This window comes from Rattus norvegicus, chromosome 3 (genome assembly GCF_036323735.1).
Source record: "Rattus norvegicus strain BN/NHsdMcwi chromosome 3, GRCr8, whole genome shotgun sequence".
In the NCBI taxonomy this organism is placed as follows: Eukaryota; Metazoa; Chordata; class Mammalia; order Rodentia; family Muridae; genus Rattus; species Rattus norvegicus.
Window position 1 is genome coordinate 110,788,378 of NC_086021.1, and position 20,786 is coordinate 110,809,163.

The 20,786-nt window shown below is 45.8% G+C and overlaps 2 long non-coding RNA genes across 7 annotated transcripts; one reads left to right on the forward strand and one right to left on the reverse strand.

The window, feature by feature from the left end:
• Window positions 1–602: 602 nt before the first annotated feature.
• LOC120101615 (uncharacterized) lies at window positions 603–12,380 on the reverse strand. 4 transcript variants are annotated; one of them, XR_005502313.2, is made up of 4 exons: window positions 12,264–12,380; window positions 4,140–4,207; window positions 2,928–3,041; window positions 603–1,149 (listed from the first exon to the last, which is right to left on the reverse strand). It is a non-coding gene; the product is annotated as an uncharacterized LOC120101615 (long non-coding RNA). The 4 variants fall into 4 exon arrangements; XR_005502312.2 differs by having other exon boundaries at window positions 2,928–3,024; window positions 12,264–12,368; XR_010065279.1 differs by lacking the exon at window positions 12,264–12,380 and adding an exon at window positions 8,685–8,808.
• LOC102551977 (uncharacterized) lies at window positions 9,900–16,652 on the forward strand. 3 transcript variants are annotated; one of them, XR_005502315.2, is made up of 3 exons: window positions 9,900–10,234; window positions 12,442–12,581; window positions 16,074–16,652. It is a non-coding gene; the product is annotated as an uncharacterized LOC102551977 (long non-coding RNA). The 3 variants fall into 3 exon arrangements; XR_352484.4 differs by lacking the exon at window positions 16,074–16,652 and adding an exon at window positions 13,172–13,503 and having other exon boundaries at window positions 9,939–10,234; XR_005502314.2 differs by lacking the exons at window positions 9,900–10,234; window positions 16,074–16,652 and adding exons at window positions 10,245–11,186; window positions 13,172–13,503.
• The last annotated feature ends 4,134 nt before the right edge of the window (window positions 16,653–20,786 follow it).

The following is a 20,786-nucleotide window of genomic DNA, read 5'->3' on the forward strand; positions in this document are numbered from 1 at the left end:
GTAGCATGCTTATGTGACATGTGCAAGGCCCTGGGCTCCATCCCCAGATTCCCAGGATGGGAGAGGTTTCAGGGAAGGACTTTCCCCATTCAAGGCACAGCTAAAGGCCTTCTTTACACCGAGAGCATTAAGACAGCTGCTGGCCCGCAGGCACCCAGTGAACAGTGCAGCCAACATAGGCCCACAACTAACTTGACCTAATGCGAAAGGTGCCGTGACAGGTGCAGCTTTGGGAATGCTCGACGTGGAATGGCTGGGGACTTAGGAGCTGTCATTTGATCTGAAGCTAGAAGAGTGAGCAGGATTTGACTGAATGGACACTTATGGGTGGAGGAAAGACATTTTAACAAGAGGGAACAGAGTCAACCTCAAGAGTGACAATGGGGTTTGACCCAAATTTTTGGGAATGCATGCGTGGTCCAAAGGGTTGGAGGCTGATGTCCGTGAGAGAGCCTGGAGAGGGAGAAGGTAAGCTGGGCGGGACTCACAGGTGTTAACACGGCTGAATGGCAGATAATGGCAGATATGACATTCTGTAGAATAGCCACAAGCCACAGGTGGGTATTGAAAAACTACTTAACATGAAGCTAATGAGACCAGAAGACAGGGGTTTGATTTTTATTTGATTTCTGTGAACACTTAAATGTCACCTGTGGCTAGTATATACCATATTAGATAACACAGTCACAAGACTTGCAACATTGATGCCAAGAGTACATTCCAGGCCCTCTCCTCAGCCCACAAATGGGAGCTCCCAGCCAGCCACAGCTGTGTTTGAGCAGCAGAGCAGACAAATGGGGCTGAATCCGACTTATCTTCTGTTCACCAAATCCACATGCCCTGACACTGCCATGTGGGTCCAGAGGAGGGCCAGCTTTTGAATTCCTACAAAGACACCATAGGGCTAACAGTAGCCGGGACTTCTCTCAGTATCTGGGGTCTGTTTGCAGGTAGAATCAAGTTTCCTCTTTATTTCAGCTTCCTAGAGCTGCTGAGTCAGGCGAGTGTACGTGGGGCACACCCTCATGGGGTACACTGGGTGGCAGCTGTTCGTTGGTGATGCTTCCGTGAGGAGAGGTCCTTAGTCAGGTTCTGGCATAGGCCATTTTGCAGCCAGCTTCTCCCTTCAGCATGACCTTTGGCCTGCATCTGGGAAGGCATAGTAGAAGGCTGCTGCTATGACCAGATGCTGATAGGGTAGCCATTTTTCAGCTTTCTAGCAGTAGGGCATATATTAGTTTAATGGGTACTTGGCTTCCTACTGTTTCCCAGTTGCTTCTAATCCAAAGGAACTAAATTGAGTTCTTAGTGCTCCTTCAGAACCTCCCTGTGTCCCAACCAAAAGGACACAGGCATCCTCTCTAGCCTTGAGTGCAAAAACAGAAGCAGATTCATGAGCCAGCATATCCATTCATGACACACAGCGCTTAAACAGTCACACTGTCACGGGCAGGAGGAGTACTGAATCTTAAAATACTAACATACATTAAGGAAGCTTCCCTTCCGGGGAAGTTTGGTGACTGACTCAAAGATGGTAGATATGGCTGAATCTCAGTTCTGACACCACACAGCCCTATTTATAAAACCAAAGGCCAAAAACTGGAAGCTATCGGTGAAAAATGTACCTATCAGCCCATGCACGGTTTAAAAAAATATTTTTAATCTTTTAATCCTTAAAAAGCAGAGGAATTCACTTTGAAAACCCAGGTTAGCTATTATTTTTCAACTTGTGAATCCATGTGGGACTAAGGAGTTGAAGGTGAGCTTCTAATCATGCCACAAAGAGGGGTCAAAGCAAGCAATTAGAGTTGCACATAATTGCAGAAACTAAAAATCGCAAAGCAATATAAACAGCTTTTAAAACGCCTGTTTCATAATTCATCTTGCTTATTATAAGGACTGAGAGTTCTCATTTGTGGAAGTTTAAATAAAATGGGGGATCTTGAGAGCCAACTGAATTTGGCTTCTTTGCTTTACAGATGAGTAATATGGGCTAGTTAGTACAAGCCACAAAAGCAGACAGAGAGGAGTGGTGCATCAAGTATGTGCACACATGGGCATCCACCTACCTGCAGACATACAACACACACACACACACACACACACACACACACAGAGAGAGAGAGAGAGAGAGAGAGAGAGAGAGAGAGAGAGAGAGAGAGAGAGATTATAACGATGGGAATAGTTATGCAGGAGCAGATTGGATCCCTTGGCTCCTGCCCTGCAAGGAATTCCAGACCCCATGTGGTTGTGCAAGCAAATGCCCAGGAATATTTCTGCAGACTCTTGCTTGTGTGTGGACGGTGCTGATTTTCTGCACGAAATGTATTGAGGCATAAGTTGGCACATAAAAGACATTCAATAGCTCTGGCTCTTGTCTTCTTGCTCCCGCTCTGTCTTCTCACCCCTTCCTCCCCTCTCTCCACGTGCTAATGGCCAACCTCTCCCCTCCCCTCCCTCTCTGCCTTTCTCTGTCTGTACTACCCTCTCAACTCCCCTCCCCATGCCTTGAATAAACTCTATTCTATACTAAAAAACAAAACAAAAAAACCAAAAAAAAACCAAACCCCAGACATTCAATAAACATATTGAATGAATGAATGAATGAATGAATGAACAAATGAATGAATGAACAAATGAATGAATGCGTCAGGGAAGAAGCTCAGAATGGGAAGTTGTTTTCCAAATCCAAGGCAAGTAGAATGGGCCCTTAGGCAGTATCTTCTGAAGCCTCTGGTGTCATCTTCTTTGTTCCCAGCCAAGCACCCTGCCCCAGTGGCTTGTGTCTCACTGCTCCTCGGACACTACAGCGAAAGCCTTTGATTCAATTTTCACCCCCTCTCCTGTTACAGCTCACTTGCTTTCTGACTCCACTGGGCGCCCCAGAGCTGTTCTCGGAAATTCGTCTGCCTTCCCTCTGTTCTTACCTTTGTCCTCAAATGAGACAGATGCTCCCTTCAGTGTTGCTTCTTCTTGGGACAAGCTGTCCTCTGCAAAGCCCCTTGATCCTGTGGTAATTAGGTCCTGGGAAGGGAGATACCCTGTGGGTATCAGACTGGTTCAGACATGTCTAGACCCAGCTTAAGCTACCTTGCCTGTCAAGAAAGATGGGAGCACACTGGACAGAAATGAGACAAATGCATTCCCGTGTCTGGTGGAGCAGTGTGGGGTCCTTCCGTATCATTTTCAGGGCTACACCGACTAGGAAGGCATCATAAACCTTGGTTACATCCTGACACGGGATTGGCTACTTTGATAGCCTTTGCATACAGAAAGGTTTCTCTTTCTGAACAACAGGCTAGAAATTGAGGGCAAACTCTTTTTTACTAAGAAAAAAATAAGCTTTGCAGTGGGTGGCCAGTATATACCTCTAGTCTGTCAGCTCCTCTGGGGCCTTATGCTTCCACAAGTAAATATAGGCACGTGCACACTTAGCCTTATAGTTCAAGGCCAACATCAGGAACATAGTGAGGGATAATGACAGCCTCGTGTTTTCTTCAAAAATTGTTCGAATTGGTGTGTGTGTGTGTGTGTGTGTGTGTGTGTGTGTGTGTGTGTGTGTGTAGGTAAGTTCAAGGGCAATTATGGGAATCAGTTTTGTTCGTCTATGTGGGCTCTGGGCATTGACCTCAGATTGTTAATAGATTCGACTACTGAGCCATTACACTGGCCTGAAAACCCATATTTGAAATAAATTAAGTCTCAGCATTCAGTTTGGGACAAATGGGCAAAAACTATAACTTACCACATGACATAAATTATAATCATAGAATGTCACTTTATCTTTCTTTGAATATCTTATTAAAATATTTCAACAGCCTTAATAGAGTTCTATTGTTTTCACTTACAAAAGGTACAGAGGCAGACAGTCAGAGGCAACAGTATGTATTCCAGGTAGCCCAGACTGGCATGAACTATTCATGGTAATCCTCCCGCCGCAGTCTCCTGAGTCAACACTCAGGATTAAAGGTATGCACTACCATGCCTGAATTCAGTTTCAGGCTTATCTAACTGTATATAGGCATGTCCAACTGTAATTCATGGGCCACACACTCCCCACAATCTCAGGGTTTTTATTGACACAACAAAATACCAGAACCAAAAAGCAAATTGAGGAGGAAAGTGTTAATTCAGCTTACATTTCCATGTTGCTGTTCATCACCAAAGGAAGTCAGGACTGGAACTCAAGCAGGCCAGGAAGCAGGAGCTGAGACAGAGGTCATACAGGGGTCTGTTTACAGGCTTACTCCTCAAGGCCCGTTTTGTTTTTAATTTAGAGAATACTTTATTAGTTTTTGTAATCAAACCTACGTAGATAAGACCTTACATATTTAATACAGTGTGTTACCCCTGTACAAATGGAGAAAACTTAAGTTCAACATTTCTAGACCAATATGGCTGTTAATTTCTGTACAGTGCCAACTCAACACAGTAAACGGGGTTACTTTTTTCCAAAGTTGACAGCACAGCTAAAGTTTCAAAAAATTCAAATTATATATCTGTATATATATATTTATATTTATATAAAAAGACCAATAATAGCAGTGTGTTATGCATCAACAGCAGCAACAGCTTTTCCAGGTTCTGCAGTCATCTGAACAAAACTGTAGAGACATCCAGCACACTCCATTAAAAAAAAAAAAAAAAGTAAAAAAACAAAACCTGAGAAAACAGCACAGTTCTGTTACTCTTGTGGTACCTGGCACCATTTTTTTTTAAATTAGCTTCTCAATCATCATCTGGAAAGAAAACATTCTGAGCAACATCATTAAAAACAGCTCTAATAAAGCACGGTCACTACTACGTATCATAGAGCAGGTACAAGCTATTTTACATCCACAGAGGTATGATACAGTACTGTCCTACATCTATAATACTAGAGGATACAATTTAAAAGGCATTATTTGAGACTTGATTCTACTTTTCCAGCAGAGGGCCCAAAGGATGGTGTGACACAGCTTTGTAAAGAAACATACTCTAGACAGGATTTCCTTTCACTAGTGGCACACTTCTAAGGATTCATTCTCTCCATGAATGTCAACTAAAACCGTTATTAAAAAAATGAAATATCCCTAGAACAAAACCGTATAACCACCGGATTCACATGAAGATGACCTAGTGGAGACAAGCTGGACCTCACCTTACCAACAAGCTATCAAATCTGTTATGTTTAAACAGTGAGACCTCCAAGGAAGGAGATGCCAAGTAGTGCTTCAAAGCTTCGGACCACAATCAAACACAGCATCCTTTTCAACAGAAGCAGAAGCTCATCTGAATATGCTCAAGGATGCTGACATCAACATTTAATCATCTCCTCACTCATCCAGGAAGAAGGGGAGATCAGTTACTACTGTACTTTATTGTGTTCAACCAAATCACCATGTTACAAAAATAGCAAGCTGCCATAATAAAAAATAAGGCTCCTCTATCCAGCACCAGATAGCATCATTTTACTTTCAAGCCTAGAAATTGCACACTTGTATATAAACCAACCGAAGATGAGGATTGAGAGTTCATCTTGGTGGATTTTTCCTTTGATGAATATGAAGTGTCCTTCCTTATCTTTTTTGATGACTTTTAATTGAAATTGATTTTATTTGATATTAGAATGGCTACTCCAGCTTGCTTCTTCTGACCATTTGCTTGGAAAGTTGTTTTCCAGCCTTTCACTCTGAGGTAGTGTCTGTCTTTGTCTCTGAGGTGTGTTTCCTGTAGGCAGCAGAATGCAGGGTCCTCGTTGCGTATCCAGTTTGTTAATCTATTTCTTTTTATTGGGGAGTTGAGCCCATTGATGTTGAGAGATATTAAGGAATAGTGATTATTGCTTCCTGTTATATTCATATTTGGATGTGAGGTTATGTTTGTGTGCTTTTCTTCTCTTTGTTTTGTTGCCAAGATGATTAGTTTCTTGCTTCTTCTAGGGTATAGCTTGCCTCCTTATGTTGGGCTTTACCCTTTATTATCCTTTGTAGTGCTGGATTTGTAGAAAGATATTGTGTAAATTTGGTTTTGTCATGGAATATCTTGGTTTCTCCATCTATGTTAATTGAGAGTTTTGCAGGATACAGTAACCTGGGCTGACATTTGTGTTCTCTTAGGGTCTGTATGACATCTGTCCAGGATCTTCTGGCCTTCATAGTTTCTGGCGAAAAGTCTGGTGTGATTCTGATAGGTCTGCCTTTATATGTTACTTGACCTTTTTCCCTTACTGCTTTTAATATTCTTTCTTTATTTTGTGCGTTTGGTGTTTTGACAATTATGTGACGGGAGGTGTTTCTTTTCTGGTCCAATCTATTTGGAATTCTGTAGGCTTCTTGTATGCCTATGGGTATCTCTTTTTTTAGGTTAGGGAAGTTTTCTTCTATGATTTTGTTGAAGATATTTACTGGTCCTTTGAGCTGGGAGTCTTCACTCTCTTCTATACCTATTATCCTTAGGTTTGATCTTCTCATTGAGTCCTGGATTTCCTGTATGTTTTGGACCAGTAGCTTTTTCTGCTTTACATTATCTTTGACAGTTGAGTCAATGATTTCTATGGAATCTTCTGCTCCCGAGATTCTCTCTTCCATCTCTTGTATTCTGTTGGTGAAGCTTGTATCTACAGCTCCTTGTCTTTTCTTTTGATTTTCTATGTCCAGGGTTGTTTCCATGTGTTTTTTCTTGATTGCTTCTATTTCCATTTTTAATTCCTTCAACTGTTTGGTTGTGTTTTCCTGGAATTCTTTCAGGGATTTTTGCGATTCCTCTCTGTAGGCTTCTACTTGTTCTCTAAGGGAGTTCTTTATGTCTTTCTTGAAGTCCTCCAGCAACATGATCAAATATGATTTTGAAACTAGATCTTGCTTTTCTGGTGTGTTTGGATATTCTGTGTTTGCTTTGGTGGGAGAATTGGGCTCCGATGATGCCATGTAGTCTTGGTTTCTGTTGCTTGGGTTCCTGCGCTTGCCTCTCGCCATCAGATTATCTCTAGTGTTACTTTGTTCTGCTATTTCTGACCATGGCTAGACTGTCCTATAAGCCTGTGTGTCAGGAGTGCTGTAGACCTGTTTTCCTGTTTTCTTTCAGCCAGTTATGGGGACAGAGTGTTCTGCTTTCGGGCGTGTAGTTTTTCCTATTTACAGGTCTTCAGCTGTTCCTGTGGGCCTGTGTCTTGAGTTCACCAGGCAGGTTTCTTGCAGGGGAAAAGTTGGTCCTACCTGTGGTTCCAAGGCTCAAGTTTGCTCGTGGGGTACTGCCTAAGTCCTCTCCGCGGCGGCAGCAACCGGGAAGATCTGCGCCGCTCCTCAAGGCCTGTTTAACCTGCATTCTTACAGAGCCCAAGACCACCGGCCCAGGGATGGCACCACCCACGGTGGGCTGCTGGCCGATTGATCACTAAGAAAATGCCTTACAGCTGGATCTCGTGGAGGCATTTTCTCAGTGAAGGCTCCTTCCTCTTTGATGACTCCAGCTTGTGTCAAGTTGACATGAAACCATCTAGTGCAATAGCTCTGGACGCATCTGAACACAGCGTCGTACACTGCTTAGCAACTCTGTTGGCATGAATCTTGAGTGTGAACTTTGTAGTGACAGTAGCATGTGTGTCTTTCCTTGACCTTGCTCCTCTGAAGAAACTGTTGTGCTTTTCTTTCAAGCTCCCCAGACCTCCTGTTGCCTGCTGACCTCTGCTACAGGAAAATGCTGCACTCCCGGTGAATGCTATATTCATAATACACACTACAGACTGTACATCAAGTTCAGCTGGGAAACAGCACATGAGCATCCCTTGGAAGTGTTCAGAACACCAAAGAGATCGTCAGCCCATGGCAGACGCCGTCTGATCCTCACCCTAAAGCTCAGCCTGGAACGACTCCAGGGTCTTACTCTAAAGACACCCCTCAAGATCTCACTGATTTCTGGTTATTCAGATGCATACAGTAGCACAGCTTGGGACCTAAAGATCAGTGGGGTAGAAATGAGGAAGGAAATGACATGTTCTATGACTAGTGTCCCCAGCTTGTCTTGCTCTTTCTAGATACAGTGCAGCCCTCACATGGTTATAGTGTACTTTTCTGACCAAATGTGGGAACGTTTCTTTCTGTCTGTTTCAAGGCTGTGTACATCTTGTCTGTTTTGAAGGCTGAGATGCGATAGGATTCCCCAGAAATTCATACGTCTCTCTAAATTGGTCTGGTTTGGCATAGATCTCTCTTCCCAAAGACACTGCACAAACTGTCCCAGGTCCAGCCATAAAGAAAGTTTGTTCTTAAGGCCCTCTGCCCTCGAGGGCAGATCTGATCTTAATAGACTCACGGCTTCATCGGATCTGTTGTAACTACTTCTCTCTCCATCTCTTTCCTATACAAATCAAAGACCTCGCCCGTCCTTCCTCCTAGATTCGCTCCCTTGAGGGCAAAGCAAGATCCAGCTTATTCCTGCGTCCCTGTCCAGGCACCAGGGCTCCCAGCTTACAAAACCAGCGCCCTCAGAGCTGCCCACAGAACTGCAGGCTCAAAGTGGTAAGAAAAGAGAAAGGGGTTGGTTTGATGTGGTTAGCCTGCCATCCCTGCCTTTTCAGTCCTGGCTCTAAACCACTCTCATGCTCACCCCTCAGCCTGCACTGAGCTCCATGGATGAATGCATGATAGCCTTCACAGCCTCACCTGAGGCTGAAGCAGGGCCCAGGGATGGGGTAGGGGCATTACCTTTTTTTCTGAATTCCTAGCTGCTTAGGCCAGCACGGCCTCAGGAGTGGGACGGAGAGAAAGAGAAAGTGAGAGCAAGCAGAGGAGCAAAGGCTGTTGTTACACGGTTTCCCTTCAGCCCCAGAAATAGAAAGCCTGACTTCCGATATGCACAGTCCCGGTGCAAACCACTAGACCACACTGCCAGATAAGAAAAATGTTAGATTGTGTCATACTTCCGTCATGGGCTGCAGCTTCTGCAAAATGTCCCTGTGTGTCGGAGAGTCTAGGGAGTGAGGATTTAAGGGGCTAGAAGGAAAAAGACAGCAGAGACCGTCGTCTCTCTTTTCTGTTTATAGGTTCATGTTTAACCACTAAAGGAAAGGGAGCTCACAAAAGCATGAGGGAGCTAACTTATTACTTGCATGTATGAGAGAAGAAAACTAATTGGAGTCTGCTAGCCAGCCATGTGCCCTTGGCACTTTCATGCCCACATACTTATTTATCAAGTACCAGCTGGGTACTGGCTGCCACATCTGTACTGCAGATTTTTGGTGCAGAGCAAGGGGGCTGGCCCAAAGTCAGAATCACCTAGATTCCACCTCTGGGCTCAGTACCACTGCACCATGGAAATAATTTCCCTTCATTCTTTTCCCAGAGCAGCTGCGGCAGGCTCCCATGTTGTCAGCCGCTATAGGAAGAGTGATGGTCTGGGTGTTGACAGGCTCCTAATTGGAAGGTAGGAGGTGCCGCCAGAGATCAGCTATAAAAGTTATCTTTGGATGGGGGTAGGCTGCTGATGCTCGGAAGAGAGTTAGGGGTGAGGTGGGGTGAGCTGTCAGCCTGGGACAGGGCCTGGCCTGGCAGACAGTTGATACATGCAGGAGGAGGCTGCTGATAGATGGGGCCATTTCAAAGAATGCTCATAGTAGTATGCATGCCAGACTTCAGGACCAAAGAGTCCATGAGGGGGTGAGATGCTGGGAAGGGGAGAGAGTACCTGGGGTGGTCCTAAAGATTCAGGCCCTCGACAGTGGTTGAAAAGAAGTTATGTGACAAAGACAAGGGGAAAGAGAGCCTCAAGTGTCATTTTACTCAGTCAATAAAAACAAAACAAAACAAAACAAACAAACAAACAAACAAACAAAAAACCCAGATGTTTTTGAGTGACTTTTATGCGCTTCTAACTGTTGCAGATCCTGAGAAGTTCAAAAGAGCAGCCAGGCGAGATGAATGTAACATTCACTTCAGCAATGATCAAATCCATACATGAAAATTGCCACTGGTTAGGCCGATGCCTGTGCATTCTGTAATATTGGTGCTTGTGCAAGCCCCTTCCTGCTGTTACCTCATTTAATGTTCTCAACGAGCCTGCAACCCTGTGAAGTAGGCACCGTGGTCTCCATTGTAGAAGTGAGAGTGGTGTGGGTTCTGAGAGCCCGAGTCTTCTTACGGGGTCTGTGGAGCTCACAAGTGGCTGAACCAAGGTTTTAACCTGAGTTTGTTCTGAAGTTCCTGGAATGGCCCCCTTTACCGAAAGAGCTGAGTGACTTACTGAGCCCAAAGGAAAGGTACATTCTGGCTGGTGGTGCGGAGGGGAAGCCTCAGTAAAAAGTGAGAGATACATAGGATTTTCAGAGACACCGGAACATTGGAAACAACTGTAGGAGGGAGAGGGAACGGTCTGGGACCAGGCCACTGATTTCTTTGCAGAATTGTGTGATCTGTTGGAGGGCTTCGGAGCAGAGGCTCATCACCATCACTGAAGGGCTGGGGAGGTTGTTTAGTGGTAGAACACTTGCTTAGCATGTGAAAGTCCCTCAACTTCTCTCTCTCTCTCTGTCTCTCTGTCTCTCTGTCTCTCTGTCTCTCTGTCTCTCTGTCTGTCTCTCTGTCTTTCTGCCTCTCTCTCTCTCTCTCTCTCTCTCTCTCTCTCTCACACACACACACACACACACACACACACACACACACACACACACACACGGAGCATCACAACAGAACGAAGTTAACAAGAGCCAGAGGGTGGAGAGTAGTCTAGGTGAGGAATTGCCCGTGCAGAGCTTGCTCAAGTCTGGCACAGCCCAGTGGAATATCTCTGCTAGCCTAGTGATCCTCACAAGGCATACATGGCATGAGAGGGCCTGGTAGAAGGGCGAAGGTTCCAGAAGGCCTGGCAGATAGACTGTCATGCCACAAGCAGACTCAGCCTTCCAAACACTGGCTATGCAACCCTTGAAAGGCCAGCAGCTTTCAGAGGGAAAGGGTGCCTCAGGCAGTGGGATGGCCTTTGCTGCCTTCTACAAGGACCTGCGGGTGTCCTGGCAGAGGGAGGAGGTGGCAGAGGCACCAGGTGTTAGGGTACCAGGGCCTCCTGAGAAGAACAGGTGTGAAGCAGAACAATTAGCCCAGAGGCCGCAGCGGGGGCAGATGACATCACCTGCTGGTGAGCAGGCTTCATTAAGTCTCCAGCACATGCAGGACCTCGAAGAAACTTGCTTCTTCAAGGAGTCAGAGGACACGGTAATTAGAATTGTCTTTTAAAATCAAAACACTGTGAAGGTGGCTGCAGCCTTCAAGCCTCTCTCATGGTATTCTGGGCATTCCAGAAGGGAGGAAGAGCGGGTGACTCAGATGCTGAGACTTGGACAAGCCCAGAGTGAGGCAGGTGCTCACCACATGAGCTGGCAGCTGCTAATGTCTCTGGGAACTGCTAATTTTCCCTTCTGCACCAGCTGCAAAGGGGGGCCATTCAACTGTCTCCAAAGAGGCTGATGCTTACATCCCCCCCGCCCCGTATGTGTGTGTGTGTGTGTGTGTGTGTGTGGTGTGTGTATAGTGTGCGTGTAGTGTGTGTGTAGTGTGTGTATATGTGTGTGTGCATGTGTAGTGTGTGCAGTGTATGTGTGTGTGCATGTATAGTGTGTGTGTATGTGTATGTATGTGTATGTTGTGTGTATGTGTATGTGTGTGTATGTGTGTATGTATATGTGTGTATGTGTATGTGTGTGTATGTGTGTATGTGTATGTGTGTGTATGTGTGTATGTGTATGTGTGTGTATGTGTGTGTGTAGTGTGTGTATGTGTGTATGTATGTATATGTTGTGTGTATGTGTATGTATGTATATGTTGTATGTATGTGTGTATGTGTATGTGTGTATGTGTGTGTATGCGTGTATGTGTGTGTGTAGTGTGTGTATGTGTGTATGTGTATGTGTGTGGGTGTAGTGTGTGTATTGTGTTGTGTGTATGTGTGTGTGTGTAGTGTGTGTGTATGTGTGTGTATGTATATGTTGTGTGTATGTGTATGTATGTATATGTTGTGTGTATGTGTGTATGTGTGTGTATGCATGTATGTGTGTGTGTAGTGTGTGTATGTGTGTGTATGTGTGTGTATGCGTGTATGTGTGTATGTATGTGTATGTATGTATATGTTGTGTGTATGTGTATGTATGTGTTATGTGTATGTGTGTATGCGTGTATGTGTGTGTGTGTTTGTGTGAGATGAACAAGCCAGGTTCCTGCCCTTATTCACATTTCCAAGCACATTCCCATACTCCCATACTAAGTAGAAGACAAGGGTTTTAAAGAAGGACTTACAGTAACCTTGCTAGTGAGCTGGTCTGCAGGATTTGAAGGTTGTCTATAAACGCCAAGACAGATGGGAAAATGTTCCTCCTACCACACAGGATCAGTGAAAGGAAATGTGCATTTGAGAGACTCCACCTCCTGCCAGACATGGTGAGTTTGCATTTTACACAGCCTGTCTTGCCCACAGGTCACCTCCCCCACGGAGAAGATCCTCTGTCTTCATCATCCCAAATTGTTGCCCCAGTGTTTCTGCTTAGACATATTCAACCTCCCTCAGGCACCTTCTGAGAAACTATATCATGATGAGAAGGCTTTCTGACTTTATCAGTAAGTGATTGGAATTTACCACTGTCCTTCCAGATAATCATTTTACACTCTCTGAGGCCTCTGTCTCCTTGTCTGTAATACATTGTGGGAACTCACTAGCTATGATGAGAATTAGTGAGAAAAACCACAGAAGTGTCTGGACACACGCTGGCACTTATTCCGCATTAGTCATTCACGTTAATAATCTCACAATAATAACATCACTTAATATTGTAATTACTTCACACTAGGCCGTGCATTAGTCATGGGTCTCTAGAGGAAGAGAACCAACAGATGGATAGAGTGAAAGAGGGAAGAGGGTTTATTAGTTTGCCTCACATGCTATGGTCAGGGTAGCCCAGCCATATCTGTCTCACACTAGAGCAGCCAAGAACCTGTAAGTTGCTGGGTCCACACAGCTGGGTGTAGCAGTGCCCATCAGGCCTGGAGGGGCCTGGAGGGTTCCTGCAAAGCCATTGCTCTTCAGTCTGTGGTGGGGGCCCTGGCAGGGTTCTACAGTCAGTGAAGGAAGGCAGTACACGCACCTGCCAGCGAGAATGAAGGCCGGCAGGTAAGAAGCAAAACTGTTCTCTTCTCCATCTGTGGTCTAGGCTGCCAGCAGAAGGTGCTCCGACATCGAGGGTGGCTTTCCCTGCTTCAGATGACTGGTCAGACACACCTTGACAGGGACCGGAGAGATGGCTGGGCAGCGAAGAGTACAAACCACACGTGCAAGGACTTGAGTTCTGTTCCCAGTGCTCACATCTGATGGCTCACAACCACCTATAACTCTAGCTCCAGGGGAACCCAAGGCATTTGGTCTCCCGAAGGCCTCTACACTGGTGGGCAAAAGCCCACATTCGCATTCATATATACATCATTTAAAACACAGTAAATCTTTATTTTTAAATGAAAAATAAAAATCACACCGCAGGAATGCCAACAGCTTTTCTGGTAGTTGATTCCAAATCTAATAAAGTTGATAACCGAGATTGGCCATCCCGGGTAGTGCCTTCCTTGGCTGTAGGCACAGTGTCTATTTTGTTCATGGTCTTATATCCAGAGCCTAAGAGTGGTTTGATCCATGACAACTATTTGATTTTGATCTGATAAGTGAAGGAATAAATGAATGAAGAGCAGCCACACATCTATTGATAACACAGAAATGCACAGCTACGTGATTTTGTCCCCATGCAAACACTGGATGCGCTCACATAAACCCAGGGTGATAGAAGTATAGCCTGGTGTTCCTAGGCTTCAAACTTATGTTTCACGCTTCTATGCTGAAAACTGTGTTTCCAGCACAGTGGTCTCTGTATCTAAATACAGAGATGTTAAAACCATGGAGTAATTGAAGATGAAGGCCAGTGTACCTGTATCAGGCTCCCGCTATTGGTGAGTGAGGGATGCATGTGTGTGAGACCCAGGATGTTGCTGTGTGCCCCTCTAGACTTCCTAAAGCCGGTATCTTAGGCTATGCTAAATTTTTTTGTTTTGTTTTGTTTTTATTCTCTCTTAAGGCTGGAGAGATGGGTCAGCAGTTAAGAGCACTTGCTGCTCTTACAGAAGATCCTGGTTTAGTCTCCAGCACTCCTATGATAGCTTATGACCATTCTCCATGATTCCAGTTCTAAGGGATTTGATGCCCTCCTCTGATCTCTGAGGGCACCAGGGATGTACTTGGTACACAGACATATACACAGGCAAAACATTTATATACATAAAAATAAAATAGAATTCTTTCCTGAAAAGAACAAGCCTTATCTTATTATAGCATCAACTTGGAACACTTTACATTTTTCAAACCTTATGGCTCTTCTGTAATAACACAGCTTAACACAGACTGGTAGGCAATAAGAAATTTTTGTTTAGCCAGGCATGGCACCACATGCCTTTATAGCACTGAGAAGACCAAGGCAGGTAGATTGCTGTGAGTTTGAGGCTAGTCTGTTCTACACAGTGAGTTCCAGGCCACCTAGAGCTATATAAAAGTGAGACCCTGTCCCAAATCAAAACAAAACAACAAACCAAAACAAACAAGAAGATGTTTCCATCTCTTTTGTAATCTTAGGCCTGCTATATATGTTGCCTAAACATTAATGTAGCCCTCTGCCTGCATCTTTCTCATTGTATCTATGGGTTCTTGACTTATCTATTTCTGTTCAGACACAATGTAACTGCTCACAGACTGTTGATACAATGCACACACAGTTAGATGCTGCTGTCTGGCCAGAATGGTCATACTGGCTAGGATGGTCTGGCTATATCACCAGGATCCAGGGTGGCAGTAGTCTGGTGGGTGTATCCTTGATAATTAACCTGTAGATGAGCTGAGTGCTTCTAAGGGCAGGGACCATTTCTAATTCATTTTAAGTCCCTAGTACCCAGCACAGTAGCTGACACAAACGAGGAGCTCTAGTGGCTATGCTTGACTTCAAAGAGAAGCAGAGTCTCAAGTAAATTTGTCATCCACCCTCTGCATCAGCCAAACCTGTTCCCTGACTCCATTTCTGTTTATGAATGACCCCCTTTCTCAGTCACAAGCATCTAAAATTACTCAGTAGCATGGGACACTGCCTGACTTTGTGGTCAGAATATTTTAGGATTGCATTTGGCTTGGTCAACCACTAACCATCCTGCCTGGTCAAGTTGCTTGGCCTTCTCCAGCCTCAGCTCTCCTAACAGCAAGTAAGGATCACACCAGAAACTTTACTGATTCATTCAACCAGCACTTACTGGGCATCTAATACATGGTGGGAGCGTTCCAGGCAGAGGGAATACATCGATGTCAATGAGGCAAACATCACTCTCACCTGACAGAGCTTACAAATCAGCACCGGTCGAGACATTGAGAAAACAAGCAGAATGAGGGCCATACCAGGTGGTCCTACCACGCTGTGGAGGAGACACAAATGGACTGAGGGAGAAGGGATAGAGTCAGGGCCGTGAGTGTCCATTTCACGTGACAAGAGAAGACCTTTGTGAGGAGGACTGGCATCTTAGGAAGAATGTTCTGGGAAAAAAGGGAAAGAGTGAAGGCCCTAGAGTTCAGGGTTGGCAAGGTGTCCATGTGACTAAAGCCATGAAAAGGAACAAAGACAAGGGTGCAGAGCTGTTTGAGTCAACCACATGGAAACGTGGGGGAGTCTGGCTTTTGCTCTGGCTGAACAAGTAAAAGCTTTGGAGGGATTCAAACAGAGGTGTGAGATTATCTGACATGAGTTATAAAGAGTCACCTTGGCAGCAGCATAGGGGATGGAAAACGGGCAGTGTGGGCGTCATATACAACGAGACCAGTCACACATACTCTGCAGGCTCAGTGTAAGGAACACACGGGATGCTGCGTGTGTGGGCTTGGCTAAGTCTGGCAGAAGTTAATGTTTAAGCCACAGTGGCGGCTAGAGATCACAGCCGGTGGTCCAGGCTGCCTCAGTTCTCATGTGACCTCCATGCACGGTGCCACCTGCCCTCGTCCACTCACTAATCTTTGGCCTTATGGTTCCTTCCTTCAAGCCTTCCCTGATGATGCTCCCCATTGTGACAGCTTCACCTCCTCCTCCTCTGCCAGTTGAACTGAAATGCAGCATCATGAACATCCTCTCAAGTCCCTGATGGACTAATGGCTCCTTAAATCACATCAGAAAGGCTGGTCCTCAGGGACTCCTGCAATGTGATGTTTTTCCAACCCATTGCTACTACTACCTTGGAGATGAGCAGAGCTGGACACAACGTGTGACTCCAATCAGAATCACAGAGGAAACTGCACTGGCGATGAAAATCCAGTCTTCACAAGCCCTTATCCATATGCCCTGCCCACAGTGGACACACATCCCTGGCCATTTCTACCTCTCTTCTCCCATTATGTTATCATAGATACAACAATCATGAATCTTTTCTTAAAGGCCCAAAATGGTGTGAAGTTTCCCAAGTTAATTTCCTTTTATTACTCTCCTCTCCATTGGCTCCTGCTTGTGGGGGGGCCCTAACCCATAACAAAACACCCTCGTTATGCCTTTACTGGTTCTGAGAGAGACCCAGGCTCCAAGTCATGGCTTTCCTGCCTCAAGTGCTCCTGTTCGGCTGTCCCTTTCCAACGTGGCTCACTTCACAGAGGATGAGTGCCAGACTGGAGGGCAGATAATAACTAGGACCTGCTGGCTACGGGGAGAACAGCCAAATCCATGACAGTATATTTCTACCAATCTGGAAGCCAGACATTGCCTCCCCTAAAACAGCCACTGGTTATGATGGATTTACAGGCTGGCTAACTTCTCTCACAGAGGGACTGAGAGATTGGCTCCAGGAGCGACACCCACCACTATATAGACGTTGGAGAAGACAAAGAGAACCTGGTGCCCAACCCGAGTGGTTGAAAATAGCACGCCTGGGGCTAGCTTTCCTCGACCACACATGCCAAAGCATGGAAGCTGTACAAAGCTGGGGGACACAGATGTCCCCGTTCTTGTGAGTGGGTGGGCACAAATGCTGTTATGGAACCTTACAACGTGAACATGTGACTGTGAGACCTTTGAGTTCTCACTGCCCAGCCCTGCCTGACATGGATGACAGCTGTGTCTGGGGCACTGTTTTCTCGTCTCAGTGCCAGGACACCTGGGCACCATCGGATGCACAGTGTCAATCATTCATGTCTGTGCAGAATATATAAGGCTTCTGCTACAGCATCGCAGGCCAGAAGCATTCTATTATCCTGAGTGGCTATGAGGATAAACAAAAGGCATACTTTTTTTTTTTTTTTTGGTTCTTTTTTTCGGAGCTGGGGACCAAACCCAGGGCCTTGCGCTTCCTAGGTAGGCGCTCTACCACTGAGCTAAATCCCCAGCCCAAAAGGCATACTTTTGAGCTTTTGGACACGCCCTCTCCATCTTTGCCTTCCAGCTATTTTTTATCGGAATTATGGTGCCCATTTGGGAGCCCAGGATAGAACTGTGTCAAGTGTCCATTCTCCTTTGTGCATCTTTGCATGCCTTTGTGACCCAAGTCTGACTTCATGGTTATGCTGGCCCAGCACACTGGCTGTACCAGCCATGATGCAGGTGTCCAGTTTACACCTCTGCACCCCGGATGAATACAACATCTGCCCAGCTGTCCAGTAATCCACATGATATGCCAAGGTGTCTGTACCAGGGCACAAACAGCTACTCCTCTGGGGCTGCTGTGAGTATGGTATACCAAAACAGTGTTCGCACTCGACAGACCATCCGAGCTGTGACTTCTTCCCCTAAACACGGTGAGCACAAGGTACCCCATTCTATTCTCCACAAAACTTCCTTTGCCAGGTCTCCCAAAGCAAGTCCCACTGCTTTAGGCTACCCTAGGTGTGTACATATGGCTAGAGCTATACACAAAGGATTGGACTTAATGCAGCATCGGGCCTGTTCTCCCTTCTCTAACCCTCTACCACCCTACAAAAAAAAAAAAAAAAAAAAAAAAAGCAAGCTGTTCCCTTATTGTACCACAAACCATCAAAACCAAGGGCCAATTGATATAGTCAGCTAGACTCTGCACTTCTATGCTGGGCCAGACTGGTAGGACTTTGCTACAATCTGGCCCCTAACTCTGAGTCCTGGTTGTGTATCTATCCAGTGTACACGCCGGTGTTTGTGTCTTCCTCAGCTTGATGAGTGCAGCTGATGGTATTGAGTCCCGAAGTTGAAACAAACATAAGAGGTTGGAGTCCCGGAGGAAGCCGGTTCACCTGTGCAGTCTGCCCAGCTATCTCCCCCTGAGGTCTCCACTGCTCCAACTCACACTACACACAGCTAACTCTGACAAGTGCCTTAACATTGCTTTGACAGTTTGAAAGTGAAATGCACTGCCGCAATACCAAAGTCTCAGAGGGCCATAACCCATCTCCTCCCCATTGCTCTGAATCTCAGTGTGGGTCAGAAGGGAACCACTAAGGACTTGTGATATGGAAGGGAACTGGCAGAGAAGCCGAAAGTTCTGTCACCGCGCATGACAAAGAGAGTGGCATCAAAGACCCCAAATATGGTGGCTGCAGATGACCGTCCGGGGAAGAGCACCTGCCCTCAAAGGGCATAGCACATCCTTCTGTACACGGATGAAGTTTGTAGGCAAAGATCTACAGAGCCCAATAGGAGCACTACGAAATCAAAGGCAAATTTTCCGCCGTGTACTTTGAACTCCCTAAGGTTTGGATGTCCTTGGCCACCCAGCACGGCACTGTTATAGGGGCCCTCCTGCCTACAGGTAGATTTCACATCCTAAGATGGCTACCTGACATTGCTACCATCTCTATATAAGTTGTATTAGCAAGAACTGTGGCTCACTGAGCCGAATGTTAGAGAGTCAACTGCAGAGAAATCGAGTTGAGTGCACGGAGCTGCTCCCAGCAAGATGGCAACTCCAAACTGCTAACACTCACTGGGGTAGAAACCGTCGGCTGCTCCTGCTTCAGTTCTGTTGTAACTAGAAAGTCTTGCCCAAGATACTCAGCCTTCTTCTTTTCTTTTGCCTTTCCTGGTTTTCATTTTGTACTATGTGTGTTTGCAATGCTGAGTCCCCCCAGACCTGGAGTTACCGACACTTGCGAGCCACCATGTGGGTGCTTGAAACTAAACCTGGGTGCTCTGTAAGAGCGAAGGATCTGAAGCTCTGAGCCATGGCTCCAGGCCTAGCTTAGCCTCCCTCCAGAACAGATCGTCTGAAGTTAATCTGCGTCCCTCCCCTGACCTCAGCCTTGTTCAGGGCATACATTCCTGTCTGTTATCTGTAGCACCAAGGCTAGGCTTCCCCTCTCTCCTGACAACTTGGTAGGGGCGTCGAGTGAATGAAGATCACACACCCATGTACAGGAAAGCTCAGGCGGGCTGTGCTCCTGCTGATGGAATGTGTCTGCCATGCAACAAGACCGTGGAACCTCACAGCTCTTATGCCCCACACAGGGAAAAGGGTTAGTTGGTGTCAACGGGTTCCTGCAGGTTAGCAGTCCCATGTTGTGGTCATTCGGGAAGAGGAAGCCATAGTTGATAGTTGGTGCATACACTGCCAACATTCACAGTCAGATCTGAAACCCTGGCAGGGGCGTCAAGGGAATGAAGAAAGACAGACACACAGACACACACGTACAGAGAAGGTGGGCCCAGGTGGGCTGTGCTCCTGCTGATAGAGCTCCTATGAGGAAGAGACGACTGACAGTATTTGCACACACTGCCAACATTCACAGTCAGACCAGAGGAAGGCATTGCTGCCCCGCTGAGCCTTACCAGGTGTCTCAGTTAGGGTTTTACTGCTGTGAACAGACACCGTGACCAAGGCAATTCTTATAAGAACAACATTTAATTGGGGCTGGCTTGCAGGTTCAGAGGTTCAGTCCATTATCATCAAGGTGGGAACATGGCAGCATCCAGGCAGACATGGTGCAGGCAGAGCTGAGAATTCTACATCTTCATCTGAAGGCTGCTAGAAGAATACTGGCTTCCAGGCAGCTAGGATGAGGGTCTTAAAGCTCACAACCACAGCGACACATCTACCCCAACAAGGCCACACTACTCTGACAGGGCTGCACCTTCTAATAGTGCCACTCCCTGGGCTGAGCATATACAAAAATATGGTTTCATCACACCAGGAACAGGCTTTGCCATTCCATTGGGTCTGACGCTCCAGGTACTTGATATTGTTGTATTATGTCAACAATATACACATTCACTTGGGATTTCAAGAGCTTCTTACACATTCACTCAGTGATTCCTCTACGCCCTATACTCTTCCAAATGTCAGGAAACCCTCTTACCAGGGGACTCCTCGCCCACATTCACAACTGCAATTCTGGGCCTCTGTTAGCAAAATTTTCTTACTCTCAGTTTTCCTGTCTACACAGTTGGAATAAGACTACCACTGATTTCACAAGACCATTAGGGATTAAGAAAAGAAAGCATAATTTGGCACACAGTATCTTCTCAATTAAAAGAATGTAGCAATTGTTTGTAATCATAGGTAAATGTTTCTGTAACTGCCATCTTTTGCCTGAAGTCCTCAAAGGCAATGGCTGAACCCATGTCAAACGCCACGTCCTAGATAATATGGCCTCTTTGTTGGGTTTAATTTCATGAATCCCTTCCTCTTGAAAAGTAAATTCTCAAAAGACTTCCTTGTGGATTGGGGAGATGGTCAGCGAGAACTCGTTTAAAACGACACCCAATATCCGTCATGTAAACCAGGTGTGGTAGCAGATGCCTATAATCC